The sequence below is a fragment of the Halichoerus grypus genome, chromosome 1, assembly GCF_964656455.1.
Source record: "Halichoerus grypus chromosome 1, mHalGry1.hap1.1, whole genome shotgun sequence".
Taxonomy (NCBI): Eukaryota; Metazoa; Chordata; class Mammalia; order Carnivora; family Phocidae; genus Halichoerus; species Halichoerus grypus.
In genome coordinates this window covers 188,514,590-188,540,719 of record NC_135712.1, presented here as the reverse complement: position 1 = coordinate 188,540,719, position 26,130 = coordinate 188,514,590, and the positions used below count along the sequence as shown (strand labels likewise).

The window sequence follows — 26,130 nt, the reverse complement described above, 5'->3', positions numbered from 1 at the left end:
TTACCACAGTTGTAAATATCTATTTTTGTATTGATTTGCTTAATGTCTACCTCCCTCATGAAAATATAAGCTAGCAGCAGCACAAGTCCAAGTAGACAATAAGTGTTCATAAATATTTGTACAAATGAATGATTTTTTATTCCAGGAAGCCAGACTCAAACCCAACTCAGCTAGACCTCAGGTAGGTGTGTCAGGACGGTCGAGTGGTCTACGGTGCAGACTCAAGTTAGACATCATGTTTCTCATGTCTCTTGTTGGGACCTAAGCTTAGAATGTATATTATCATCTGTGTACTGGGCTCTCTTATATATTAGAACATATGTTTTCAAATATAGTACCATCGAGTTATTCACAGTATATTCTTTTGACCTTGTAATGTCTACTGTGTCTATACTTAGGATTCCCTTTTCTTTTCTAATATTATTTGTGTCCTCCCCTCCCTCTTTGTTTCTGTAATTGATCATGTTTGCCAGATGTGTATGTGTTTGGAGCATTCCTTTATTTCTAATACATGAATTTGTGAATCTATAAGTGTCCCTCTGCGAATCCCTTTAACTATACCCCACAAGATTTAAAATAAAGTATCTACTAATTTCTCTCATCACTTTTCTTTGACTCAAAAATCATTTGGAAGTATGATCTTGAGTTTCCAAATGTATGAAATTTTTTTTTTTTAAGATTTTATTTATTTATTTGACAGAGAGAGACACAGCGAGAGAGGGAACACGAGCAGGGGCAGTGGGAGAGGGAGAAGCAGGCTTCCCGCTGAGCAGGGAGCCCGATGTGGGACTCGATCCCAGGACCCTGGGATCATGACCTGAGCCGAAGGCAGACGCTTAACGACTGAGCCACCCAGGTGCCCCAATGTATGAAATTTTTGATGTCTATTGGTTTTTCACCTCTGAATTTTTTCTTCTCTGGGATAAAAAAATGTAGTCAATAGAATTTGTATTCACCAGTGTTTAGACTTTCTACAGGTAAATATTCTCTGCTAATGGAGTTCTAAGTCCTATGTACGTCCATTTGATCAAGCTAATCGGTTCTATTATTTAAATCTTCTTTATCCTTTCTAATTTTTTAAGTTATTTTATTTATCAGTATCTGAGAGAATATGTTTGGAACTGCCTGATTATGATTACTTATATTCTCAATATCTCATGATGAATCTGTTGATTTTTATTTTATATATTTTTGAAATGATGCTGCTCGGTAGTGTAGGTTCAAGATTAATATATCTTCCTAGTAAATTGTTCTTTTATCATTAAATAATAACTCTCTCTAACCATAATAATGCTTTTTGTTTTAAAGCACATTTTGTTATGCTGAGTGAAATAAGTCAATCACAGAAAGACATGTATCATATGACCTCACTGATATGAGGAATTCTTAATCTCAGGAAACAAACTGAGGGTTGCTGGAGTGGTGGGGGGTGGGAGGGATGGGGTGGCTGGGTGATAGACACTGGGGAGGGTATGTGCTATGGTGAGCGCTGTGAATTGTGTAGGACTGTTGAATCACAGATCTGTACCTCTGAAACAAGTAATATATTATATGTTAAAAAAAAAAGAAGAAGAAGAAGATAGCAGGAAGGGAAGAATGAAGGGGGGGAAATCGGAGGGGGAGACGAACCATGAGAGACTATGGACTCTGAGAAACAAACTGAGGGTTCTAGAGGGGAGGGGGGTGGGGGGATGGGTTAGCCTGGTGATGGGTATTAAGGAGGGCACGTTCTGCATGGAGCACTGGGTGTTATACGCAAACAATGAATCATGGAACACTACATCAAAAACTAATGATGTAAGGTATAGTGATTAACATAACATAATAATAATTAAAAAAAAGCACATTTTGTCTAATATTAATACAGCATCCACCAGCTTTTTTTGAAAGGTATTTGCATGGAATATTATTATACCAATTTCCATCTATTTTCTTTCAATCTTCCTATCCCTAATAGGGATGTACCTTGTAAATAGTTTATAAAGAGTAAAGAGACCTGTTTTCCCTTCCCCATCCAACTTAAAAATCTTCGTCTACTGACAGCTAAAATTAATCATTTTCATATTATGATTACTGATACGTTGGGCCTTATTTCAACCATCAAACTGATCTACAGTTTCCCCAGAATTAGGGATTACCTAAATGCATCAAGTACTGCACACCACAGCAAGCGCTGCTGCATCTAGCTTATGCTCGTAATTCCGCTATTCTTGATCAGTCATTTAGACACATCAGCAAACTAAATTCTCTGAAAGCTGGAAGGTAATAAATCCTTATAAGATAACACCTACACATAAAATCCCAAATCAAGATGTCCAGTCCACTATTGTATTTCCTTACCTATAACATGAATATAAAAGAATCTATCTGTCACCTACCTCTGATGCTCTGTTCTTCCCTCTCCCCCATTACCCCACTATGTTTTTCATTTCTATCTGATACCGCTCTTACTCTGTCTCTCCCCTTCCTGCACCGCTTCCCCACTCCAGCTCTCTTCATCTCTTCCCACGACAACCACATTAATAACGTCTCTCTCACTGCCTTCATCTTACTCCCGCTCCACTCAAATTCACCCTCCAGTTAAATGAGGGCCTTGTATTTTCAGGTAAGAAATTTGAACTTTACCCTGCAGGTCAGTGCCTCTCAAACTGAAATCCAATGACACAGTCTCATAGCTCCAAACATCCTGGGAGAATTTTTATTTTAATTTGTGGTTCAATCTAATGAACAGTCTAAAGAATCTAAATGACAACCTGATAATTGAGCTGTGCTTTCCAATGGCAGTGCCTGAGTGTCCTTTTCCCCCCTCATCCACTCTTTTCTGCTCTCAGTGTCATTGGCACCAAACGATCACCTAAAGTGACAGCTTTTAACTTTCAATGTGTCAGTAAGCACATCTGGCTGTTAGGCTGGTATGTCCTAATGCTAAAATTGTCCCAAGTCTGCCATTGTGCTCTTTAGTGGAGACGATTTGCAACTGAAAGATATTGTCACCAAATAAGGCTTTAATTTATGAAGTTATTTGATTAATGGAGACTTCGATATGACATCATAAAAACTCATAGTGTGGCAGAATAATGGTCTATTTTAATTGTTATGGACTAATGAGAAAAGAACAAAGGCAGAATTAATATGTAAATGATGTGTTTATATCAAATGAAAGCCAAATGATGTTATGGGACACTGTACAAAAGAAGGTTTCCCAATCTTTCAAATAGAGGAAAGCAGTGAGAGACTTGAATCATCATATGGCTCAGAGTAGGAAAGGAATGCAAATGAAAAAAACCTTTACCAGGATTTGCAAACAGGTAGGAATGCAAATTTGCTGGAGGAGCTGAGGTGGTTTGCTCTGATTGTTTCTATTTCCCCAATGAAATATGAAGTGAGGGCATCAGCTGAGTGGGAGACTTGGGGACGGGAGTTGGAGGTTTGAGGCATAGGTGAAGGTGTAAAAGAGCTGTCTCAGAGAGTAGGAGTACTAAGTAAATACGGTAGAATTGCCAAGTGGAGCAAGGGATCTACTTAAAATTAGTGGACATAAATTTAAGGTAAGTGCATAAAACTTAGCGTTCTTCTCTGCACTCAGACCCAAAGCAAACAGCTCAGTGAGAGTCAAGAGTTATGCCAGATGAGGATGATAGAGAAGACAGCACCTAAACTTGGTAAGGAGGGAAGTGAGGGCATGAGAGGAATAATGATTAGCGCAGAGTAACAGTGGGTCCATAGACTGGAGGCCCCAAGGAGTCAAAGAACTCCTATTGGAGTAGGAATGTTGGTGTCACATGAGATGACGTCCTTGGAAAGACAGGAGGTGGTGGTCAGAGAGATGCTTTGAAATGCATTTTGAAGGTCAGCACAATGTTTCTTTCTTTCTTTTTTTTTTTTTAAGATATTATTTATTTATTTATTGGACAGGGAGAGAGAGAGAACAAGCAGGGGTGAGTGGCAGAGAGAGAAGCAGACTCCCCGCTTGGCAGGGAGCCCGATGTGGGACTCCATCCCAGGACCCTGGGATCATGACCTGAGCTGAAGGCAGACACTTAACCGATTGAGCCACCCAGGCGCCCCAGCACAATGTTTCTTTTTTTTTTTCTTATTGTATTCTTTTATTTTATTTTTTTTTTAATTTTTTTATTGTTATGTTAATCCCCATACATTACATCATTAGTTTTAGATATAGTGTTCCATGATTCATTGTTTGTGTATAACACCCAGTGCTCCATGCAGAACAGCACAATGTTTCTTAACAAGGGCTCTATGACATTTGGGATGCAACAATTCTTTATTACGTAGAACTCTCTTGGATACTGAATGACATGGAGCATCCTTAATTCCTACCTTCTGAAGGCCCGTAGCGTTCCTTACATTTGCAAATTCCCTCTAGGAGAGGGGAGCTTCCTAAGCTGAGAGCCATCGGTCTGGAGTATGACCAATAGGTAGAGAAGGAGACATTTGCCAGTGAGAAACTCAAGGAAACGAGAGGTCAGAGATGAGTCTTCCATGTGGATATTTTTTACCAACAATGATGGCAGGAGGGTGATGGGCATAAAGACAGTGAGTGAGCTGGGGGTAAAATTTTCAATACATTCAGAAGAGTAGGCAGTAGGGTATAGTCCAACAGCACCTGCTTTCAAAGTGCTTCTGTGCATGAAGAGAAAAGAAGCTGTCTAGAAGTGGCGATGAGGATGAAGAATGACACCAACTCCAGTCCAGACACTGAGAAGAAACAGTGACCACCTGAGAGGGTGATAGGGAAGCAATATCCTTAGGAGGATGTCCAAGAGGATCCGAGCAGGGCTGTCCCAACGGAATTGCTTGTGATGATGGAAATGTTCTAGAGCCATGCTCTTCAATAAGATAGCCAATAGCCACAGGTGCCTATCAAGCCCTTGAAAAGAGGCTAGTGGGACTAAGGAAATAATTTTTTTAAATTTTGTTTAATTTAAATTAATTTGAATGTAAATAGCCACACGTGGCCAGTGGTTACCATATTGGATAGTGGAAAAGAGTAAAAGGTGAAGGGAACATTCACAGATGAGTTTAAAGATGCAGGAAATTCTTCTTGGTCTCTGAGTCTTAAGGAAAAGGGGCAAGGGTAGATGTGAGTCTAGTGAAGTCTGTGGGTTTGGAGCAGGATGGTGAGATAAGTCACACTGGACAGCATCAGCATTTTCAATAAGCAAGATTCCAAAAATTCATTTTAATTCATTTGCCTCCTCCCAGACTAACTTCTGGGCCATACTGTTATGGAAAACACTACAGAAAATCTCCTTTTAAAGCCTAAAATGTCACCACCATGTAAAAATTATTCCTTCTCATAAGAACGATCTGGTATTAATAGACTATCACTATTGCCTGTTTCTCTGGGACCTAAGTGTCCTTTCCCCAAAGGCTGGCTTTCTATCTCTAACAAAAGGAGAAAAAAAATGTAACTTCTGAGATTTCCCTGTTAAAAGAAACTGCTTTTTAGAAATCATGTTTCTTGTTTTTTTGTGTTTTTACAAGAGAATAGAAAGAAGTATGTTCTTTGTTATCCAAAAAAAGGTAAAAGTATTATGATTGGCTGCAGCCATAAAACTATAATTAGTGTTTTAACAAAATAATAAAAAAGGGTCATGCACCCCCACATCTACCCCACCACACACACAGACTTCCAGAAAGGTGTTATGGTCATGCCCTTAAAGACTCAGCAGCAAACATACCAGCAAAAACTCTGTCAAACTGCCCTCAGCAACCAAATGGGTAATGCCAATCTGGGCCCAGGACCACTCACCCAGTGGAAGAATCTCAGGTTCAAGCAGGAGACAGGAAGAATGCGGGTAGTATCTGGATATTTCTCAACACTGCATTTGATTGGGAATAAAGGAACAGTGAAACACGTCTGATTAGTTTCTGTCTCTCAGTGTTTCCAATTTCCATTTAATTTCAATCAAAATATCAAAATACTAGCAGTCCCTAGAGACGGGACACAGTCCCTGGTTCAAAAACCTTAAAATACATAATTAAGAAACAACTTCTGTGGGGTTAATCAGCACAGCACTATAAATGGTTGGACTCCCTAGTAGACAAAGGTCAATTTCTTTCAGTCCTAAGGCAGAATCTTTTCCCTAAGTGTTCTTGCCTAGATCAGATGCCAAGCATGTCCATGTTGTCCTTCATATCTTGTAGGCTAATTCAGACTTAAAGGGTCTTCTGTATTTTTTTTCCTAGATTGATTGATTGATTGATTTGACAGAGAGAGAGAGAGGGCACAAGCAGGGGGAGTGGCAGGCAGAGGGAGAAGCAGACTCCTCACTGAGCAGTGAGCCCCACGTGGGGCTTGATCCCAGGACCCCAGGATCATGACCTGAGCCGAAGGCAGACCCTCAATCGACTGAGCCACCCTGGCACCCCAAAGGGTCTTCTGTATTAACCACACTGCTGAACTCTAGGGATTGGCCAGAATCAAGCAGAAGTATCAAGAAATGAAGAACCACAGAGGCCCACAACATTGGTGAAGTTGATTCTATGAGATGCCCAGCCTTGGATCCACTTTGGGTCCAGGATACAGATTTATGTTTTCACCATAATAAATTCCATAATTTCTAGTATTTGACCAGGGTTAAACTAAGAGACTATTCTTGCTCTCACTTTTGGTTTCCCCAATGGGACTTTGATCAACACAGAAGCCAAAAATTATACTGGTGCTAAACCATTAACACCAGTTAGTTCACTCTTCTATTCTGTGGTCACTGTCAAAGACAGTCGTTTTGTAACTCAGTTTCATTGGGAACAAGAAAACTCAAAGGAGAGTAAGTGAATGGAATGCTTAAAGCACATCTCAGCTTCTGAGGAGAAACCTTAAGAGTCACAGAGAAGAGAGACAAAAAGAGACTGAATTATTAATTCCCAGTGTTTCTCTGCCCACAAGCCCCCTCTGGTGGAGGAACTAATAGGTAATGAAATAGCTATAATACTAATAACCAAAGTTTAAAAAAAAGGCGGGGGGGTTAGACGGGGTGGGGGGAAGAAAAGGCAATCCACAAGACAACCAGCCCCTGTAGAATTGAGAGTCAAACACAGTGATTAGCAAATATGAGGTGCAACTGGAAAACCACTTACAGATGAAGCAGTCTGATGAATGATTTACCAAAAGGTCAATACTGCTCTTTTATCTTCACCACCCATCAGTTTGCATTGCCTTCAATTTGTCTGGCACATAACAGAAAGCGGGCCATAAAATATTCACCATAAAAATTAACCTTATTTTGCAGCATTAAAAAAAGAAACAGAGTTGGATATAGTCTAAGCATATGGGCCAGTTTCTCAATTAGGATTCCTCACATACATTAGAAAAAGCATTGACATTTAAAACCCCGTTCTAAGAGGTAATGTACTCAGCAAGAACCAGAACTCTCTGCCCTATGCTCGGTTTTGCTGATCCCTTTTTAGTTCTCAAACAAGGAAAAGCACCATTAATCCCCTCCCAAAGACCACAGCAGTGATGGGGTTGGGGGTGGTGGTGGATAGTGTCAGCATTTCCAATTTTACTCTTCTGGAAGCCAAATTTCTCTACAGTGTCTGCTTTTAGCTGGTGTGGATGCCAGGCTTTCAACCTCAACATGCCTACAATACATTCTGGCAGGTGAGTTGTGAGATGAGCTACCTTCACATTCTCATTTGACAACCTTTGTACAAAAAGAAACACAATGTCAGATGAAAATATATTTTCAGGCAGAAGGGATTCTGAAAATTAATCCACTGCCAGATGCCCTTAATCAGACCTGTAAAACTCATTAAAGCCATTTTAACTGAACCAACTCAGTTGATTCCATCAGAAAATTGGTCACTTCCCTCCTCCCTTTCCTCTCTCTGTATTTACCAATTGCTTCTCTGATTTTGCCAAATCAATAAGATATTTTGCATCCTGTAGAATAATCTAAGTTATCTGAGTTATTAAAGAATTCCTCGGGGTGCCTGGGTAGCTCAGTCAGTTGAGCATCAGACTCTTGGTTTCCAGCTCAGGTCATGATCTCAGGGTCGTGAGATCAGGCTCCACACTGGGTGAGGAGCCTGCTTGAAATTCTCTCTCTCCCTTTCACTCTCCCCCTCCCCTACTGCTCATGTGCATGTGTGCATTCTCTCACTCTCTCTCAAAAAAAATTACTCTCCCCAGACTCTGTGTAAAGAGAGTAACTAAATATTTACTTACATCATTGTAATTTGCTAATTTTTTTAAAGAGAGAATCAAAATGAAAGAAAAAAGGTCAAAAGAGTTCTGAAAAAGATGTAACTACAAGGATGTTTACCACTGTACTATTTATAATAGCAAAAACTGGCAATTCTAAATTTCAAACAAAAGAAGATTGTTCAAATTAATTATGGTATAGCCATAAAGAGGAATATTATGCAGACATTAAAAATTATGTGGTAGAATATTTAATAACATGAAAAAAAGATTCATGGTATTATTAAGAAGGAAAACACTGCAAAAACAGTAGGTAGAGTATTGACAATGGTTATTTTTGGATAATAAGAAAGTTTGGCAGTCATCAGTTGGTCAGCCCAGTCTCTGTTAATAACCCCCTCTCTCCAGGACCCCTTCCAACTAGGAGTGATTTTATAAAATGAGATATAAGCAGAAGTCTGCCAGGTGGTCAAATAGGCCCCTTTTTGTGTGACTGATCTATACCACCATGAACTAGCTGATCAATCTGTGACCACAGATTACAATCTCAAAGATAATAGTGGGGGAAGAAGATAAAACCTTGCAAATCAGCTGTTAGTTACCACAAGAAACAACTGCAACTTGAACTTTATATTCATCTTTTCCCCATTTGTTTTGGTGTCCATGTAGATGTGATCAAAAATAGTCCCTAGGAATCTGTGGAGTTTTACTAGAAGTTAAGGCTTTGGGTTGTATACAGAACAGTAAGTACCATTCCAAGAGAAAGAAGCCACATTACCTCTGGATAACCAAAACACAGGGTAGCCATCTTGAAAACTACAAGTTCACTTTCAAAGTACCCTGATAATAAGAATAAGTATAGGCATGTTTCTCAGCCATTTAGGGTCCAAATAAGTAAGTAAAGGATAATATAATATAAATAAGTGACAGAAATATCAGTCCTGCCTGGATTTACACATATATCTTATTAGAGCTATTATTTTATACTGTGGTAATGTGTTTGCATGTCTGTCTTCCCCCTAGACTATAAGCTCCCTAAAGACAAGGACCATTTCCTTTCATCATTCCTAAAGATGCTCAAGCCTTGTTCCTTCTAAGATCTCAGAACCAAACTTAGATTCCAAGTATAAATGCCTATAAAACATGACATGAATTTTGACTCTAAGTCCTTCTTACGTAAGTCATCCTATTTTAAACAACAACAACAACAACTTTTTAACATTTTCAAAATATCCTGAAGGGAGGAAAAAATCACACATTAAATTCTGTCAAGTAACATTTACCTCCTTAGGCCCTGACTAATCAGAAATGACTGGACTTGGCAGCTACTTTTATCACTTGGTCTATAAGCTAAATTCAGTTCCTGTTGTGCCAACTGGAAAATGCCAACATCCCTTCCATCTCATACAACATCCCATCCTGCTAGTCACTCTAGAGTCTGGCAATCTGGTGAGACCACTCCCCATCAGATCAAATATAAATTATAAACCAAATTTACAGGGTCCAACTAGCACCATTCCAGAAGAGCAATGGTGAAGTTTAAAGAGATTAGAAGGGTACCAGATTTATTACTATTGATTCCCTGCTGGCAATTTCATGGAAAGATATCCACTGCAGTTATATAAAGAGCATCTGGCTCATTTCCAACTCTTTTGTCTTCAAGTCCTTAAAAAAAAAAAAAAAAAAAAAAATCAACCAAGAAGGATAAAAAACTAGAAATTGGTGGATAGGGCCGAAAGGTTTTCTCTAGATTAAGAAGCCTTCATCACTACACCCCAATTATGCAAATATGCTCCTGCAAAGTCCAATACATTTATTTATTGAGCCTTACCACTGCCATCCTGGTAACCCAGGGAAGAAGCCAATCTATAATGACTCAAACCACATTTCACAATAACTCCAAAGGACACATGATGTCATTTGCTAAAATGACTCAATCCAGATGGAAAGCATTCTGACCTATACATAATTGATTGACCTTTGCTATGCTTTCCTGGTTATTTATATACTATCATATGCATGAATGTATATCAGTGGTATTTACACTTGGCAGCTACTTTTGAGAATGCATTATTCAATTGGGATTTGAAGCTTTTTATGACCATTTCCTGATCAAACATTCATAAACGAAGGACAAGAAAAGATGTTATCTTAAAAATAACATTTAATAGGATCTGGAAACTCTAAAGAAGCTTTGTAGCTCTAATTGTTTTAAATTACAGTGGACAAGATCTATCTATGTAAAGCTAAGTTCAAAACTCTGAAACTAAGAATACTAAAGGGCATTTTATCTATTCTTCAGCTTGGGGCTCAATAACGATGATAAAATACGCTTTACCAAAGGAGTGGAATATCTTGCATACTTGTGAGAAAAGTATCCTACGATGCAGGTAATTAGAGACCATAATAAGTGACCAGAGAAAAGGGCACAACTATGTGATGTGATGCTTTTTAACTTTTTTAATTATGATTTTGGTTTTCCAAGAGGGGTAAGCTACATATTAAATCATATTCACATGATCAAGATGGGTTCAAGATAATCATAGGAGAAGCAAACAGGAAGATTAGGGAATGCAAATACCTAGCACATATGTCCTCACTCCCATTATGCAAACCTAGGGCAGACATCAATAATTGAATTCTTAGCCAAAGACCCTGAAATGGATTGAAAACATTTTTCCCATAGTACTCCAGGTGAACACTACCAACTAAAATGATTTAGAACATGAAGTGAAATATATTTGCCCTTGCTGAACGAAATAATCATACCGTTATTTCAGATCCAAATATATAACAACTATTAAAAACATTAATGTCATTATGAAATCTTCATAATTCAGAACTCCCTAGTTTGCTTGCCTAAAGTCAATTTCTACTGATCTGAAGGTGGATTCACTGGTACATATTGCTGTTTTGTCATAACAATGTGATTAAATAGAAAAGGTTGTATTTATATATAATGATCCAATTAATTCTATCTCTTGCTGCCTTATACTCAAGACCCAATCTAAAACAAAACAGATTTTTAAAACCAACATTTAAAAGTACCTCTCTGAATCCTAGAAAAACATGAAACCAAATTCAGCAGTTTTCCATAAGTCACAGTATGCTAGTGTTATCGGTAGTATAAGTGAAAAGTAAAGAGGGGGTCTAAACAGAATAAGATGGAAATTCTTGGGTGTTGACACAGGATTATTATAGAGCAGTGAAAAGCAATGTGCATAAATCTAAAGAAAGAAAAAATCTAAGATAGATCTAAGAAAAAAATCAAGTGGAGAGAACACTACATACAGCAGTGCTTTCCAAGTAGTGTGCCTCAGTGACTAGGTTACAGAGGTCCTAATATCCTGATCCCCTCTGTTCTGGGGATTAATAGTAGCTGGAGTCTTGTGATGAGACATAGATAGCATTTATCCCAAGGCACTGTACAATATTTTCAAGTTCAGCATGTGCCATGATGTGAAGAAGCTGGGAAGCAGAGACATATGGTATAAAGCCATTTTTATAATGCTCAAAAACTAAAATATATCTTGTTTAGGGATATATACAAATGTGACAAAATTATTTTTTATGAGAAAAGGAAGGAAGTATATGTGGAAAATGTATGAAGTACATTCATTCCTGCAGTACAGTGGTTACTGCTGGAATGGAAAGGCAGGAGAGGAGATAGGGAAGGAACACATAAGTAAATGGTAATGTTGCAGTTCTTAAATTGGATGGTGGGTTCATGGGGGTTTGGTTTATTGTGCTCCAAACATATTGTTTTTTATAAGTATAAAATATTATATAATATGCTTTAAAAAACCATCACGATTAAGAAGCCAGGCAACTTTCTAGCTTATTCAGAATCACTTCACAGTACAATCTCAATATGTCAACTCAAGAATAGATACAACTTCTTAAGGAAAGCTTGAATCCAAGGTTTCTAAAGGTCAAAACGCTATGCAGTGATGACAAGATTTTGTTCTGCTAATTGAACATAGTCCACGGGTTTCTAATAATCAATTAGAATACCCAACCTGATGATTACAAGACTTTGTTCTAATCCAACTAGAGTATTCATGACAAATTACTGGAAACCCAAAGTTCCATTTTCCCATTCAAACAAGATATCATAAAAACCGTGTTGTTTCTGAATTAAGATTTATTTAGTTACAAAAAACAAGGATCCATTTGAGGAGCTCGAGTACAATGGGATTCTGGATGAGGAATTCCAGGCATCCCATAGCACACAGGACAGGAAGTATACCCAGGCCTCAGGGAACCAGAGCTGGGAAGTAAGACGTCATTCAGATTCAACATCACCACACTCACTCGGGCTACAGGGCTCGTGTCTCTACTTTCTGGAAGATCTGCCCTACTGCCTCTACTTTTAGATGTGCTTTCTCTGCTTTGACACTGACATGACCAAATATCTGTATCTCTTTGAAGCTTCAGTGGAAACTAAGTAGTGTCCTGGGCACCACTTCAAAATGACCAGAGGAAAAAAATCTGCTTAGCCCAACCATGGTCAAGATCAGTCCGCAGCTGGTCTCATCATTCACAACTATACATCAGGAGTTACCAATTCAAACACCGATGGGGGCCAAGCAGGTAATTAAAGGCGGGAAGTTGACTAGCTGTGAAACAAGAACCTGAAAGGAAAGGTTCTATGACAAACAGAGATCATGGTGCTTCTGCTGTTTAGCTATGTTAATGACAGAAGTCAGATTTTTCTGAAATTTCCTGATTTTAAAAACATATCTGTAGGCCAGATTAGGCCACTGGCCTCTGCTGTTAGTGTCCCACAAAGGATGAACTGTGGGTATTCCAGATTCAGAGGATCACACCAGGCAATCATGGCTGTAGGTGCCAGCCCCTCGGGTGGAAAGACAGTTCCGGCAGAAGGGTCAGAGGTCAGGCATTGACCCCAACAGAGCTCGGATGACACACTACTCCCACATACACCTTCTCATACACAAAACACACTTCAGCTGAACTTCTAAAAATGTCTTGCTCAAGCTCAGGTGCTACACTGGGTGGAGAGAATTCTCAGGCTGCTCTATATGGCCCAGGTAGTTCATAGAAAAAGGCAGTAAAGTACAAGGAAATCAGACAAAGCAAATGAAAGCCAGGAAAAGACAGCAGCATCTTCTTCTTTTCTAACCATAGCCAAAAATGCTTCCATAAAAAGACTACTCACTAGCAAGCAATTGCAGATTCTTTTTTCCAATTAACTAAGGGTGACACAAGGGCTCCTGTCTCAATTTCTTCAGCATTCCGGAACAGTTAAGACACAGAATCAACTCTAAATTCAACTCCTTAGCTTAGACATCACTTCCTCTGGGAGGTGTGGTTTGACTCCCTGATCTTGGGTGAGACCAGTGCCCCCTCAGGTGTTCCCACAGCAACATTCTCACCACCTCCTTCCTACAGCCCCCAATCCCAGTGCTGTATGTGCGTAGCTGTCTATTTGTCTCTGATGTGGAGCTGACATGAGTTCTTTGAAAGCAGGGATAATGTCTAGTCCTCCTTTATGCCCCAGTGCCTGTTTGTTGAATAAATACACGTAATCAGACGCATTGAAAATTTTGCTTCTATTTTTTAGCAGTTAATTCAGAAAAAAATTTGAATTTAGACTCAATTCCTCCCTATTCTTTTGTATGAACTTTAAGATTTTCACTAAAAATACTACAAACCTTTTACTCAAACAAGAAGTGCATATATCATGTTGAATTATTACAAACTCAAAATCACATAGTTGTAGGACTTTGGGGATTATGTAGTCATATTTAGGCTAAAAATCCTTAAAGGTACCTTCTGTCAGCATATAGATATGCATAGACTTGTCCCAATATACCTATATTACTATAGATATAAATATACCTGGTATAGAGGAATAGGGCATGGTAAAATTTTCTACCTAAGAACATAAAATCCATATATTTAAACTTATGAGAAATTTGGAGAAGTACAGTATATGCATGTCCATTTTAAAGAAATGAGTCTTGGCAAATATCCCTAGTACTGAGAACTGTTTAGCAGGAATTAATCTTTAAATGAAATAGCCTAAAAACGAAATAGATGTAGTATTATTTATAGTTAAGTTTTGTTCTTCAGTAATTATTGAAGGTGACACTGGTATGTTTTAGCATTGGCAATTGGACTGAATTTGACCAAATGTCTCCCTTTGCTCACGAAAAATAGATGTAATGTTCCAATTTTTACTCCTATCCCAGCTCTGGTGATGCTTCATTATGTGCAATTTGGTAGCCCAAATAATGTGGGGCAAACAGAGCATTATTTCAAAGCTATAAGTGTATCTGTGGCAGAAAGAATGTTAAGTGAGGTCCACGTCTCCAGACACTTGACCCTAAGTTAGGACAAATTAACTTCAAAAGACTTAATGTTTTATCTTGAACAGGGGTAAGTCTTGTCTTCTCATTCTAGCTAGATGGAAGTATTTGGCAAATGTCTTCTTTGGAAAGAATGATTTAGCAATGGGATTATAATCAGTGTCATATGGATAGATCAAGCAAACTGAAGGACAAATGGATGTATGAAGGAATGAACGGCATTTGCCAAGGAGAATTCCGTTCATGGGTATTACCAAATGAAAGGGATATTGGGTTATATTAAATTAAACATATCTCCTTACTCCAGGAATTGTCAGTCTTTAATATTCATAATGGTCCTTGTGGATTTTCAGGAGGGGGATGGAGTACTCAATATTTGCCATGCTTATTGTCTACATAAAGGCTCTATACATGTAACCGATCTTAGGAAGAACAGTGCTATTGGACAAATATCAGTTGAAATTCTAGCTCTGTCACTTAGTAGTGGCGTTCCCATGTGCAAATTTCTTCACCCCTCTGAGTATCAGTTCCCTCATTTGAGAAATCATCAGAAGTTCTGCCCTTATGAACCATGAGAGACTATGGACTCTGAGAAACAAACTGAGGGTTCTAGAGGGGAGGGCAGTGGGGGGTGGGTTGGCCCAGTGATGGGTATTAAGGAGGGCATGTATTGCATGGAGCACTGGGTGTTATATGCAAACAATGAATCATGGAACACTACATCAAAAACTAAGATTAACATAACATAATAAAATTTTTTTAAAAAAGTTCTGCCCTTGAGGGGCACCTGGGTAGCTCAGATGCTTAAGCATCTGCCTTCAGCTCAGGTCATGATCCCAGGGTCCTGGGATCGAGCCCCGCATCGGGCTCCTGGCTCAGCAGGGAGCCTTCTTCTCCCTCTCCCTCTGCCTCTCCCCCTGCTCATGCTCTCTCTCTCTCTGTATCTCTATGTCTCAAATGAATAAATAAAATCTTTAAAAAAAAAAGAACTTCTGCCTTTGACTTCCCTTTGAAGTTATTTCACATAATTAGTAACAGATAATAACATCCTCAGCTGCCATAATTCATCTCTTATTCAATTTACAAATTTATATACATTCTTCTATGCATTCAACAAACAACAGGCTGAGCTGGTAACTGGCCATAAACAAAGATGGTTTCTGAACTCACAGACCTGATGGCCTTGTTGGGGAGACAGTGAGGAACTACAGCAACACAGATTAGTAGCAGACGCCAAAAAGACTATAACAAGAGTCCTAAAATACTCTGTAGAAGGGAAAACACTGAAGATGAAATCTGAGGAGAGAGAACTAACTCAATGGAGATGAAGGAAACAAAATCTAACAGGCCAAGGGAACAAGATGTGCAAAGGCCCTGTGGCAGGAGGGAGGACAGTGATTTTGAGGAAGAGAAAGAAAGGGCAGTGTAGTTGGAGTTCAGAGGGCTAAGGAGGCATGATGTGGAAAAACTCAAGAGAGGAAGACAGGGGGCATGTTAGCTTTTTGAATGGTGGAAATGGTTCCCACCGGCACAGTGGCATGATCAAACTAGCATTTTGAAAATCTCCCTCAAGCTACATTTGGAAAATAGATTGCAGGGGGACATAAATGGATACAAGAACGTGATTTGGGATTGCTGGAGTCCCCCAGCCCAGTCGGCCATAAGAGGCATATTTAATCCTCTCTGAATTTAGCTATAAGCAACAACTTTATATTGTTTACCAAAGAAACAGTTTAAATATATTTATGTTTTAGATATGTAGTATCTTTTTGTAAAACTACATTATTGTTACTCTTAGCCTAATAGGTTGTAAATTGTGTTGCTCACTGCTCCTCACCCACTTTCCATCAGTATCGGTATGTGCATTTCTTGTTCCTGCCAATGACTCAAGAGAAGAACAAATTTATTTGTAGGAATATGTATGAATGTTCCTCCGGGAACAAAATGAACAGTACTGTTACACTATATTAGTTGTTATCATTCCTTACTCTAAGTGCTCTTAATCTCTTAAACAAACAAACAGAACATGGTAAAAAAAAAAAAAAAAAGTAAGCATTAAAAATATGTAAGAGTTTAGCATATTGATCACTCATCAAATCTGACAGAAAAGATAAACTTGGTCTCAATACATATGCTTTCATTTTAAAAGATTTAGGTAGCAAGTAGATAACTCTTTAGGGGCGCCTGGGTGGCTCACTTTAAAAACAGTATAGCAAAGTATAGATATGTACATAAATGAAAAGTATAGGATAAAATATTTACAGTGGTTAATTCTGAGGAATGGGTTTGGGTTGCAAGTATAGGGTACTTTGTCTATTACTTTATAATGCTTATGTACTGTTTGAATTTTAGAAGCAGGAATTTTTTGGTAACAAAAATAGAAGAAAAAAGGGCAAATATGAAAAACAAGATCAATAAAATAATGTCACTGGTAATGCCAGGGAAACATTTATCATAGAAACTAAATGCATTACACTAGACTTTCATTATGTGCATTTTTCCAGGCCCATGATCTGACTGGTCCATGGTATACATCTACACACTAACCATGGTTAGTTAACAAAGGGGTCATTCATATTTGAGTCCCATCTATGCAAAAAAGAACTCAACATATTAAACTCACATTGACATTAAAAAATTTATTTATTTTTTTTTTTAAGTAGACTCTATGCCCAACCTGGGGCTTGAACTCACAACCCTGTGATCAAGAGTTGCTTGCTCCACCCACCAAGCGAGCCAGGCGTCCCTCACATTAACATTTTAAATCAAATTATAGGTAAACAAAAGTAAGATGCTACAATGTACATGGGGGATTATTCGTTTCGACTGACTGAAAATATTAAGAGAGGGGCGCCTGGGTGGCTCAGTTGTTAAGCGTCTGCCTTCGGCTCAGGTCATGGTCCCAGGGCCCTGGGATCGAGCCCCGCATCGGGCTCCCTGCTCCGCGGGAAGCCTGCCTCTCCCTCTCCCACTCCCCCTGCTTGTGTTCCCTCTCTCGCTATCTCTCTCTCTCTGTCAAAATAAATAAAATCTTTTAAAAAAAAGAAAATATTAAGAGAGCTGGTGAATGCCGTATTTGTAAACAGAAACAATTTTTAAAGGGAAGTGGCAAAATCCACATCCAGTTGGATCGATTTGATGTGTCAACAATGGCAGTCCTGTTAGAGAGCAGAAATGAGATTCTCTTCACACCTTTCCTACTTTTAGGCTGTGGCCACCTCAAGATAAGAAGCAAATCCCATTTTAGACAAACCAGTTATGGGGTTTCCCAAAATGAGCATTCATAAGAATCACGTCTGTGGCTTATTAAAAATGCAGATCCTTGCCTATCCCACGATTATGAAAATATTCTATTTTTCTTATGTTATTGAACTTGCAAAACTATCCAATATAATAATGAATAAAAGTGGAAATAACCAATACCCTTATCTTATTCACAATATCAATAAAAAAGCTGTCAATATTTCAAAATTAAGTATGAGGTTTGCTGTAGCTTTTTTGCAGATATCATTTATCTAATTAAGGAAGTTCTGCTCCATTCACATTTTGTTAAGAGTTTTTTATCATGAATGAGTGTTAAATTTTATCAAAGGCATTTTTTTCCCTTCATCTATTGAGATGATGATATGGTTTTTCACTTTTACTCTATTAATGTGGTAAATTGTTTTGATTGATTTTCAAATAATCAACTTGCATTCCTGGAATGAACCCAACTTTGTAGTGATATATTAACTTTTATATATATCACCAACTTTGATTTACTAATGTTTTGGCTAGGATTTTAACATCTATCTTCATGAGAAAAATTGGACTGTGAACTTCCTTTCTTTGAATACCCCTCTCAACATTGGGGTCAAGGTTATGCTGGCCTAATAATGTTAGTTTATATATGATTAGTATTGTTTCTTCCTTAAATATTTAGAAAAATTTGCTGGTGAATTTAACTAGTTTGTTCTTTGTGGGACAATCTATAATTATGAAGCTAATTTATTTAATAGATGTAAGATAACTCAGATTTTCTAAAATGTATTATATCAATTTCAATTTTTTTCCTGGTTTTAATGAGAAGTAATTGACATTCATCACTATATAAGTTTAAAGTATACAGCATGAAGGTTTAATTTATAAATACTGTGAAATGATTACAACATAGGTTCAAATAACATTTATTTTCTCATATAGAAATAATTTTTAAAAAGAAAGAAAAATAAGAAAAAAAGGAAATAAATTTTTCTTGTGGCAAGTACTCTTAGGATTTACTTCCTTGACAACCTGCCTATATATCATATAGCAGTGCTAACTATAGTTATCATATTGTACATTACATCTCTAATACTTATTTATCTTATAACAGGAAATTTGTACATTTTTGACCACCTCCCTCCAATTCCTCCTCTCCCACACTTCACCTCTGGTAACCACAAGTTTGCTTTCTTTTTGTTTTTGTTGTTAGATTGCAAATATAAGTGATATCATACAGCAATTGTCTTTCTCTGACTTATTTCATTTAGCACAATGCTCTCAACATCCATCCATGTTTTGGAAAATAGGATTTCCTCTTTTTTTTTTATGACTGAATAATATTTGTGTGTGTGTGTGTGTGTGTGTGTCATGGAATTTTGGTGTGTTTTTAAGAAATTTAACCGTTTCCTTTAAATTTTCAAATTTATTGGCATAAAATTTTGGTAATATCTTTTTACTATCTTTTTAATATCTGCAGTTTAGTGTTATCCTTTTTGCATTTGTGATTTTAGCAATCAACCCTACCTTTTTCTTCAATTATTTGTACCAGACTTTTATCAATTTCACTAGCCTTTTCCAAGAACCAACTTTTTTATTGTTCCTTTTTTCTATTTCAGTTATTCTGATCTTATATTTATTTTCTTCTTATTTCTTTGGTTTTGTTTTTTTAGATCCTTGAAACTGATCCTTGAGATTACTAAGTTTTAGCCTTTCTTCTTTTCTAATATAAGAATCTAAGGCTATCAATGTCCCTGTACCTACTGCTTTAACTGCAACCCACAATGTTTGATAGGTTGCATTTTCATTATCAGTTAAAAAATATTTCTAATTTTCCTTGTGATTATTTTCTTTGACACACAGGGGAAAGGGTATTACTTAATGTCCAAATACTGGAATTTTTTCATTAATATTTTGTTACTAATTTAATACTACTATGACCAGAAAATAAACTCTTGAGGAGAGAATTAAGATGGCAGGAGTAGGGGACCCTAATTTCATCTGGTCCCTGGTATTCAGTTAGATTTATCAAATCACTCAGACCACCTGCAAAATCAACTGGAGAACTGAGAAAAGAATTGCTATAATTCTAAGAGTAGAAAAGTGATGACTTTTTCTAAGGTAGGAGGTGTGGAGATGTGAATGGGAGGTGATAAATCAGAAGATAAACCATGGGATGAGGGAGCCTCCGTAAGCTGGGTACCGGAAAGAGTTATAAGCATCGGAGTGCAAAATTGGACTAGAAGTCTGCCTGAAAGATGCTCAGGGAGTGAAGTGGGGCAGAATCCCAGGTGTGACAGCGTGGTCTCAGGATCCCCAGGGTCACAAAAAGAATGGGTGTGCCTAAGTGTGGCAGAGTTCCCAAGCACTGGAGCAGGGAAGCCAGTTGCAAACAGTGAATCCAGTGCCTGGCTTTCTGCTCGGTGTTGCCATAAACCTGGAACCACCGTAAGGTCAGGCCAATGCTCTCCGAGCAGGGGCCCAGCAAAAGGCAGAACTGAGGGAAGACCCCCCCAATCCCTCCCCAGGGGAGAAGAGGCATAGGTGTGTACCCCAAGAGTCCATAAAGTTTGGAGACTCCAGACGGGCTCTCGTGACTGAGATAAAAATGTTCTGTCATAGGCTAGGTGAACAGAGTTCCAATGGAAACCAGTGAGACAAGAGGGAGAGACTGCTTTTCTGTGATGGCTCACTGAAGAGTAGTGGGTGCAAACTTTCAGCTCCAGGGCTAGACATCGGGGCTCCACCATTTTCATCCCTCACACTGGCTCCTGGAGCTGCTTACACTGAGCCCAGCCTCCTGGCAAGGGGGGTACAATTCCGCCCAGGCAAAGACACCCAAGGATCAGTGCAAAAGGCCCCTTTCCCAGAACACCAGCAGGAACTTCCCACTAATACCAAATTTACCAATCATACAGAAGTGTAAAACTCCAGTCTTGGGGAAAGAAGTATATAGCATTCATGGTTTTCTTATTACTCTTTAGTCCATGAGTTTTATATTTTATTTTCCTTTTCAGCTATTTTCTAATTTTATCAATCATTTTATTAAGTCTTTTTTAATTTTCATTTTTCTACTTACATTACATATATATACATATTTCATTTTCAGCTTCCTTCCATTGTTTTCAACTTCATTCCTGTATATATATATAAGTTTTTCATTCTCTCCTACGTTGGGATCTAGTTTCTTCTAACAAACAGACCAAAATACACCCAGGATCTAGTTTATTGTTCTGTTCAAATTCTTATTTGACTTAATATTCTCATTTTTTTTTCTTTTCTTTTCTTTTTGGTTTCTGTTCTCTTCTGATTTGTGTAGTGTATATTTTTCTGGTGTCGTTGTTGCTTTTTTTGTATTTTCCCTCTCTTTCATCTATTCTTTTCTGGACATAATGACAAGACAGAAGAACTCACCCCCAAAAAGAGAACAAGAGGCAGTACTCACTGCCAGGGATTTAGTAAATATGGATATAAGTAAGATGTTAGAACTAGAATTCAAAACAATGATTATAAAGATACTAGCTGGGCTTGAAAAAAGCATAGAAGACACTACAGAATCCCTTACTGGAGAAATAAAAGAACTAAAATCTAATCAGGTTGAAATAAAAAAGGCTATTACTGACATACAATGAAAAGTGGAGGCTCTAACTGGTAGGATAAATGAGGCAAAAGAGAGAGCTAGGGATATAGAAGACAAAATGATGCAGAATAAGGAACCTGAGAAAAAGAGAGATAAACAACTACTGGATCATGAGGGGAGGATTCGAGAGATCAGTTATACCATAAAGCAAAATAATAACAGAATAATTGGGGTCCCAGAGGAAGAGGAAAGAGAAAGAAAGGGGCAGAAGGTTTATTTGAACAAATTATAGTGGAGAACGTCCCTAATCTGGGGAAGGAAACAGGCATTCAAGTCCAGAAAGCACAGAGAAACCTGCTCAAAATCAATAAAAAATAGGTCAACACCTCAACATATAATAGTGAAGCTTGCAAATTTCAGAGATAAAGAGAAAATCCTGAAAGCAGCTTGGGGATAAAAGGTCCTGAACCTACAAGGGTAGAAACATAAGGCTGGGAGAGACCTATCCATAGAGACCTGGCAGGCCAGAAAGGACTGGCATGATATACTCAGGTTGCTAAATGAGAAAAATACGCAGCCAAGAATACTTTACCCAGCAAGGCTGTCATTCAGAATAGGAGAGAAAAAGAGCTTCCACTACAAATAGAAACTAAAAGAATTTGTGATCACTAAACCAGCCCTGCAAGAAATATTAAAGGAAATCCTTTAAGTGAAGAGAGAGCCCAAAAGTTAACAAAGACCAGAAAGGAACAGAGACAATCCACAAAAACAGTGACTTTACAGGTAATACAATGGCACTGAATTCATATCTTTCAGTAATTACTCTGAATGTAAATGAGCTAAATGTTCCAATCAAAAATCATAGAGTATAAGATTGGATAAAAAAAATAAGACCCATTGATATGCTGTCTGCAAGAGACTCATTTTAGACACAAAGACACCTCTAGATTGAAAGTGAGGGGTTGGAAAACAATTTCTCATGCTAATGGACATCAAAAGAAAGCTGGGGTACCAATCCTTATATCAGACTAATTAGATTTTAAAACAAAGACTGTACTAAGAGATGAAGAGGAACACTATATCATAATTAAATGGTCTATCCAATAAGAAGATCTAACAGTTGTAAATATTTATGCTCCTAATGTGGGAGCAGCCAATAATATAAGCCAATTCATAACAAAATTAAAGAAACACATCAATAATAATATAATAATAGTAGGGGAATTTAACACCCCACTCACTGCAATGGACAGATCATCTAAGCAGAAGATCAACAAGGAAACAACAGCTTTGAATTACACACTGGACCAGATGGACCTTAAAGATATGTTCAGAGCATTTCATCCTAAAGCAATAGAATACACATTCTTTTCAAGTGGACATGGAAAATTCTTCAGAATGATCACATACTGGGTCACAAATCAGGTCTCAACTGGTACCAAAAGACTGGGATTATTCCCTGTATATTCTCAGACCACAATGCTTTAAAACTTGAACTCAATCACAAGAGAAAATTTGGAAGGAACACAAACACATGGAGGTTAAAGAGCATCCTCCTAAAGAATGAATGGGTCAACCAGGAAATTAAAGAACAATTTAAAAAATTCATGGAAGCAAATGAAAATGAAAACACAACAGTTCAGAACCTTTGGAATGCAGCAAAGGGAGTCCTAAGATGTTAGTATATAGCAATACAAGCCTTTCTCAAAAAACAAGAAAAGTCTCAAGTACACAACCTAACCCTACACCTAAAGAAGCTGGAGAAAGAACAGCAAATAAAGCCTAAACCCAGCAGGAGAAGAGAAATAATAAAGATCAGAGCAGAAGTCAATGAAATAGAAACCAAAAGAACAGTAGAACAGATCAACGAAACTAGGAGCTGATTCTTTGAAAGAATTAATAAGATTGATAAACCCCTAGGCAGACTTATCAAAAGAAAAGAGAAAGGACCCAAATTAATAAAATCACATGAAAGAGGAGTGATCACAACCAACACCAAAGAAATACAAACAATTATAAGAACATATTATGAACAACTATACACCAACAAATTAGGCAATCTGGAAGAAATGGATGTATTCCCAGAAACATGCAAATGACCAAAACTGAAACAGGAAGAAATAGAAAACCTGAACAGACCCATAACCAGCAAAGAAATTGAAGCAGTAATCAAAAATCTCCCAACAAACAAGAGTCCAGGGCTGGATGGCTTCCCAGGGAAATTCTACCAAACATTTAAAGAAGAATTAATACCTACTCTTCTGAAGCTGTTTCAAAAAACAGAAATGGAAGGAAAACTTCCAAACTTGTTCTATGAGACCAGTATTACCTTGATCCCCAAACCAGACAAAGACCTCACCAAAAAGGAGATTACAGAACAATAACCCTGATGAACATGGATGTGAAAATTCTCACCAAGATACTAGCCAATAGGATCCAACAGTACGTTAAAAGGATTATTCACCATGAACAGGTGAGATTTATTCCTGGGATGTAAGGGTGGTTCAACATTTGCAAATCAATGAATGCGATACACCACATTTATAAATGTCCTTATAAAAAGGACAAGAACCATATGATCCTCTCAATTGATGTAGAAAAAGCATTTGACAAAATATAGCATCCTTTCTTGATTAAAACTCCTCACAGTATAGAGATAGAGGGAACATACCTCAATATCATAAAAGCCATATACGGAAAGCCTAGAGCGAAATCTCAGTTTTTTCCCTAAGTTCAGGAACACGACAGGGATATCCACTCTCACCACTGTTGTTCAACATATACTAGAAGTCCTAGCCTCAGCAATCAGACAACAAAAAGAAATAAAAGGCATCCAAATCGGCAAAGAAGAAGTCAAACTATCACTCTTTGCAGATGACATGATACTCCATCTGGAAAACCTAAAAGACTGTACCCCCAAATTGTTAGATCTCATACAGGAATTCAGCGAAGTGGTAGGATATAAAATCAATGTACAGAAATCAGTTGCATTTCTATACACTAACAATGAGACAAGAGAAAGAGAAATTAAGGAATCGATCCAATTTACATCCAAAATAATAAGATACCTAGGAATAAACCTAACCAAAGATGTAAATGATCTATGCTCTGAAAACTAAGAACGCTTATGAAAGAAATTGAGGAAGACACAAAGAAATGGAAAAACAGTCCCATGTTCAGGGATTAGAAGAACAAATACTGTTCAAATGTCCATGCTACCCAGACCAATCTACACATTCAATGTAATCCCTATCAAAATACCATCAGCATTTTTCACAGAGCTGGAACAAATAATCCTAAAATTTGTATAGGACCAGAAAAGACCCTGAATAGCCAGAGGATGTTAAAAAAAGAAAAGCAAAGCTGGTGGCATCACAATTCCGGACTTCCAGCTCTACTACAAAGCTGTAATCATCAAGACAGTATGGTACTGGCACAAAAACAGATACATAGATCAATGGAACAGAATAGAGAACCCAGAAATGGACCCTCAACTCTATGGTCAACTACTCTTTGACAGAGCAGGAAAGAATATCCAGTGGAAAAAAGTCTCTTCAACAAATGGTGTTGGGAAAATTGGACAGCCACATGTAGAAGACTGAAACTGGACCATTGTCTTACACCATACACAAAGATAAACTCAAAATGGATGAAAGACCTAAATGAGACAGGAGTCCATCAAAATCCTAGAGGAGAATACAGGCAGCAACCTCTTTGACCTCAGCTGCAGGAACTTCTTGCTAGACACGTCTCCAAAGGCAAGGGAAACAAAAGCAAAAATGAACTATTGGGACTTCATCAAGATAAAAAGCTTTTGGGGCGCCTGGGTGGCTCAGTCGTTAAGCGTCTGCCTTCGGCTCAGGTCATGATCCCAGGGTCCTGGGATCGAGCCCTGCATCAGGCTCTCTGCTCAGCGGGAAGCCTGCTTTTCCCTCTCCCACTCCCCTGGCTTGTGTTCCCTCTCTCACTGTGTCTCTCTCTGTCAAATAAATAAATACAATCTTTAAAAAAAAAAAAGATAAAAAGCTTCTGCACGGCAAAGGAAGCAGGGACAAAATTAAAACTCCCAGCCTACAGAATGGGAGAAGATATTTGCGAATGACATATTAGATAAAGGGCTAATATCCATGATCTATAAAGAGCTTACCAACTCAACACCCAAAAAACAAAAAATCCAGTCAAGAAATGGGCAGAAGACATGCAGAAGGCATACAAATGGCCAATAGACACATGAGAAAATGCTCAACACCACTGGATATCAGGGAAATACAAATCAAAACCTCAATGAGATACCACCACACACGAGTCAGAATGGGTAAAATTAACAAGTCAGGAAACAAATTTTGGCGAGGATGTGGAGAAAGGGGAACCCTCTTACACTGTTGGTCGGAATGGAAGCTGGTACAGCTACTCTGGAGAACAGTATCGAGGTTCCTCAGAAAGTTAAAAGTAGAGCTACCCTATAACCCAGCAATTGCACTACCAGGGATTTACACAAAGGATACAAACATAGTGATTTGAAGGGGACCTGCACACCAATGTTTATAGCAGCAATGTCCACAATAGCTGAACTATGGAAAGAGTGCAGATGTCCATCGACAGATGAATAGATAAAAAAGATATGGTATATGTATGTGTATATATATGTGTGTATACATATATGTGTGTGTGTGTATACACACACACACACACACAATATGGAATATTACACAGCAAAAAAAAAAAAGAAATCTTACCATTTGCAAGGACGTGGATAGAACTAGAGGGTATTATGCTAAGCAAAATAAGCCAATCAGAGAAAGATAATT

The 26,130-nt window shown here is 38.0% G+C and overlaps 1 protein-coding gene across 5 annotated transcripts in view; it reads right to left on the bottom strand.

The window, feature by feature from the left end:
• LOC118553122 (bis(5'-adenosyl)-triphosphatase) overlaps positions 1–26,130 on the bottom strand; it is a 1,451,800-nt gene that overhangs the window by 1,176,918 nt on the left and 248,752 nt on the right. For 3 of the 5 annotated variants that reach the window (XM_078076485.1, XM_078076478.1, XM_078076480.1), the window contains one exon: positions 5,774–5,843. The exons of the other annotated variants lie outside the window; for them this stretch is intronic. The gene's annotated coding sequence lies outside the window, so the exon portion shown is untranslated. The remainder of the gene's footprint in view (positions 1–5,773; positions 5,844–26,130) is intronic. 5 annotated transcript variants of the gene reach the window in all.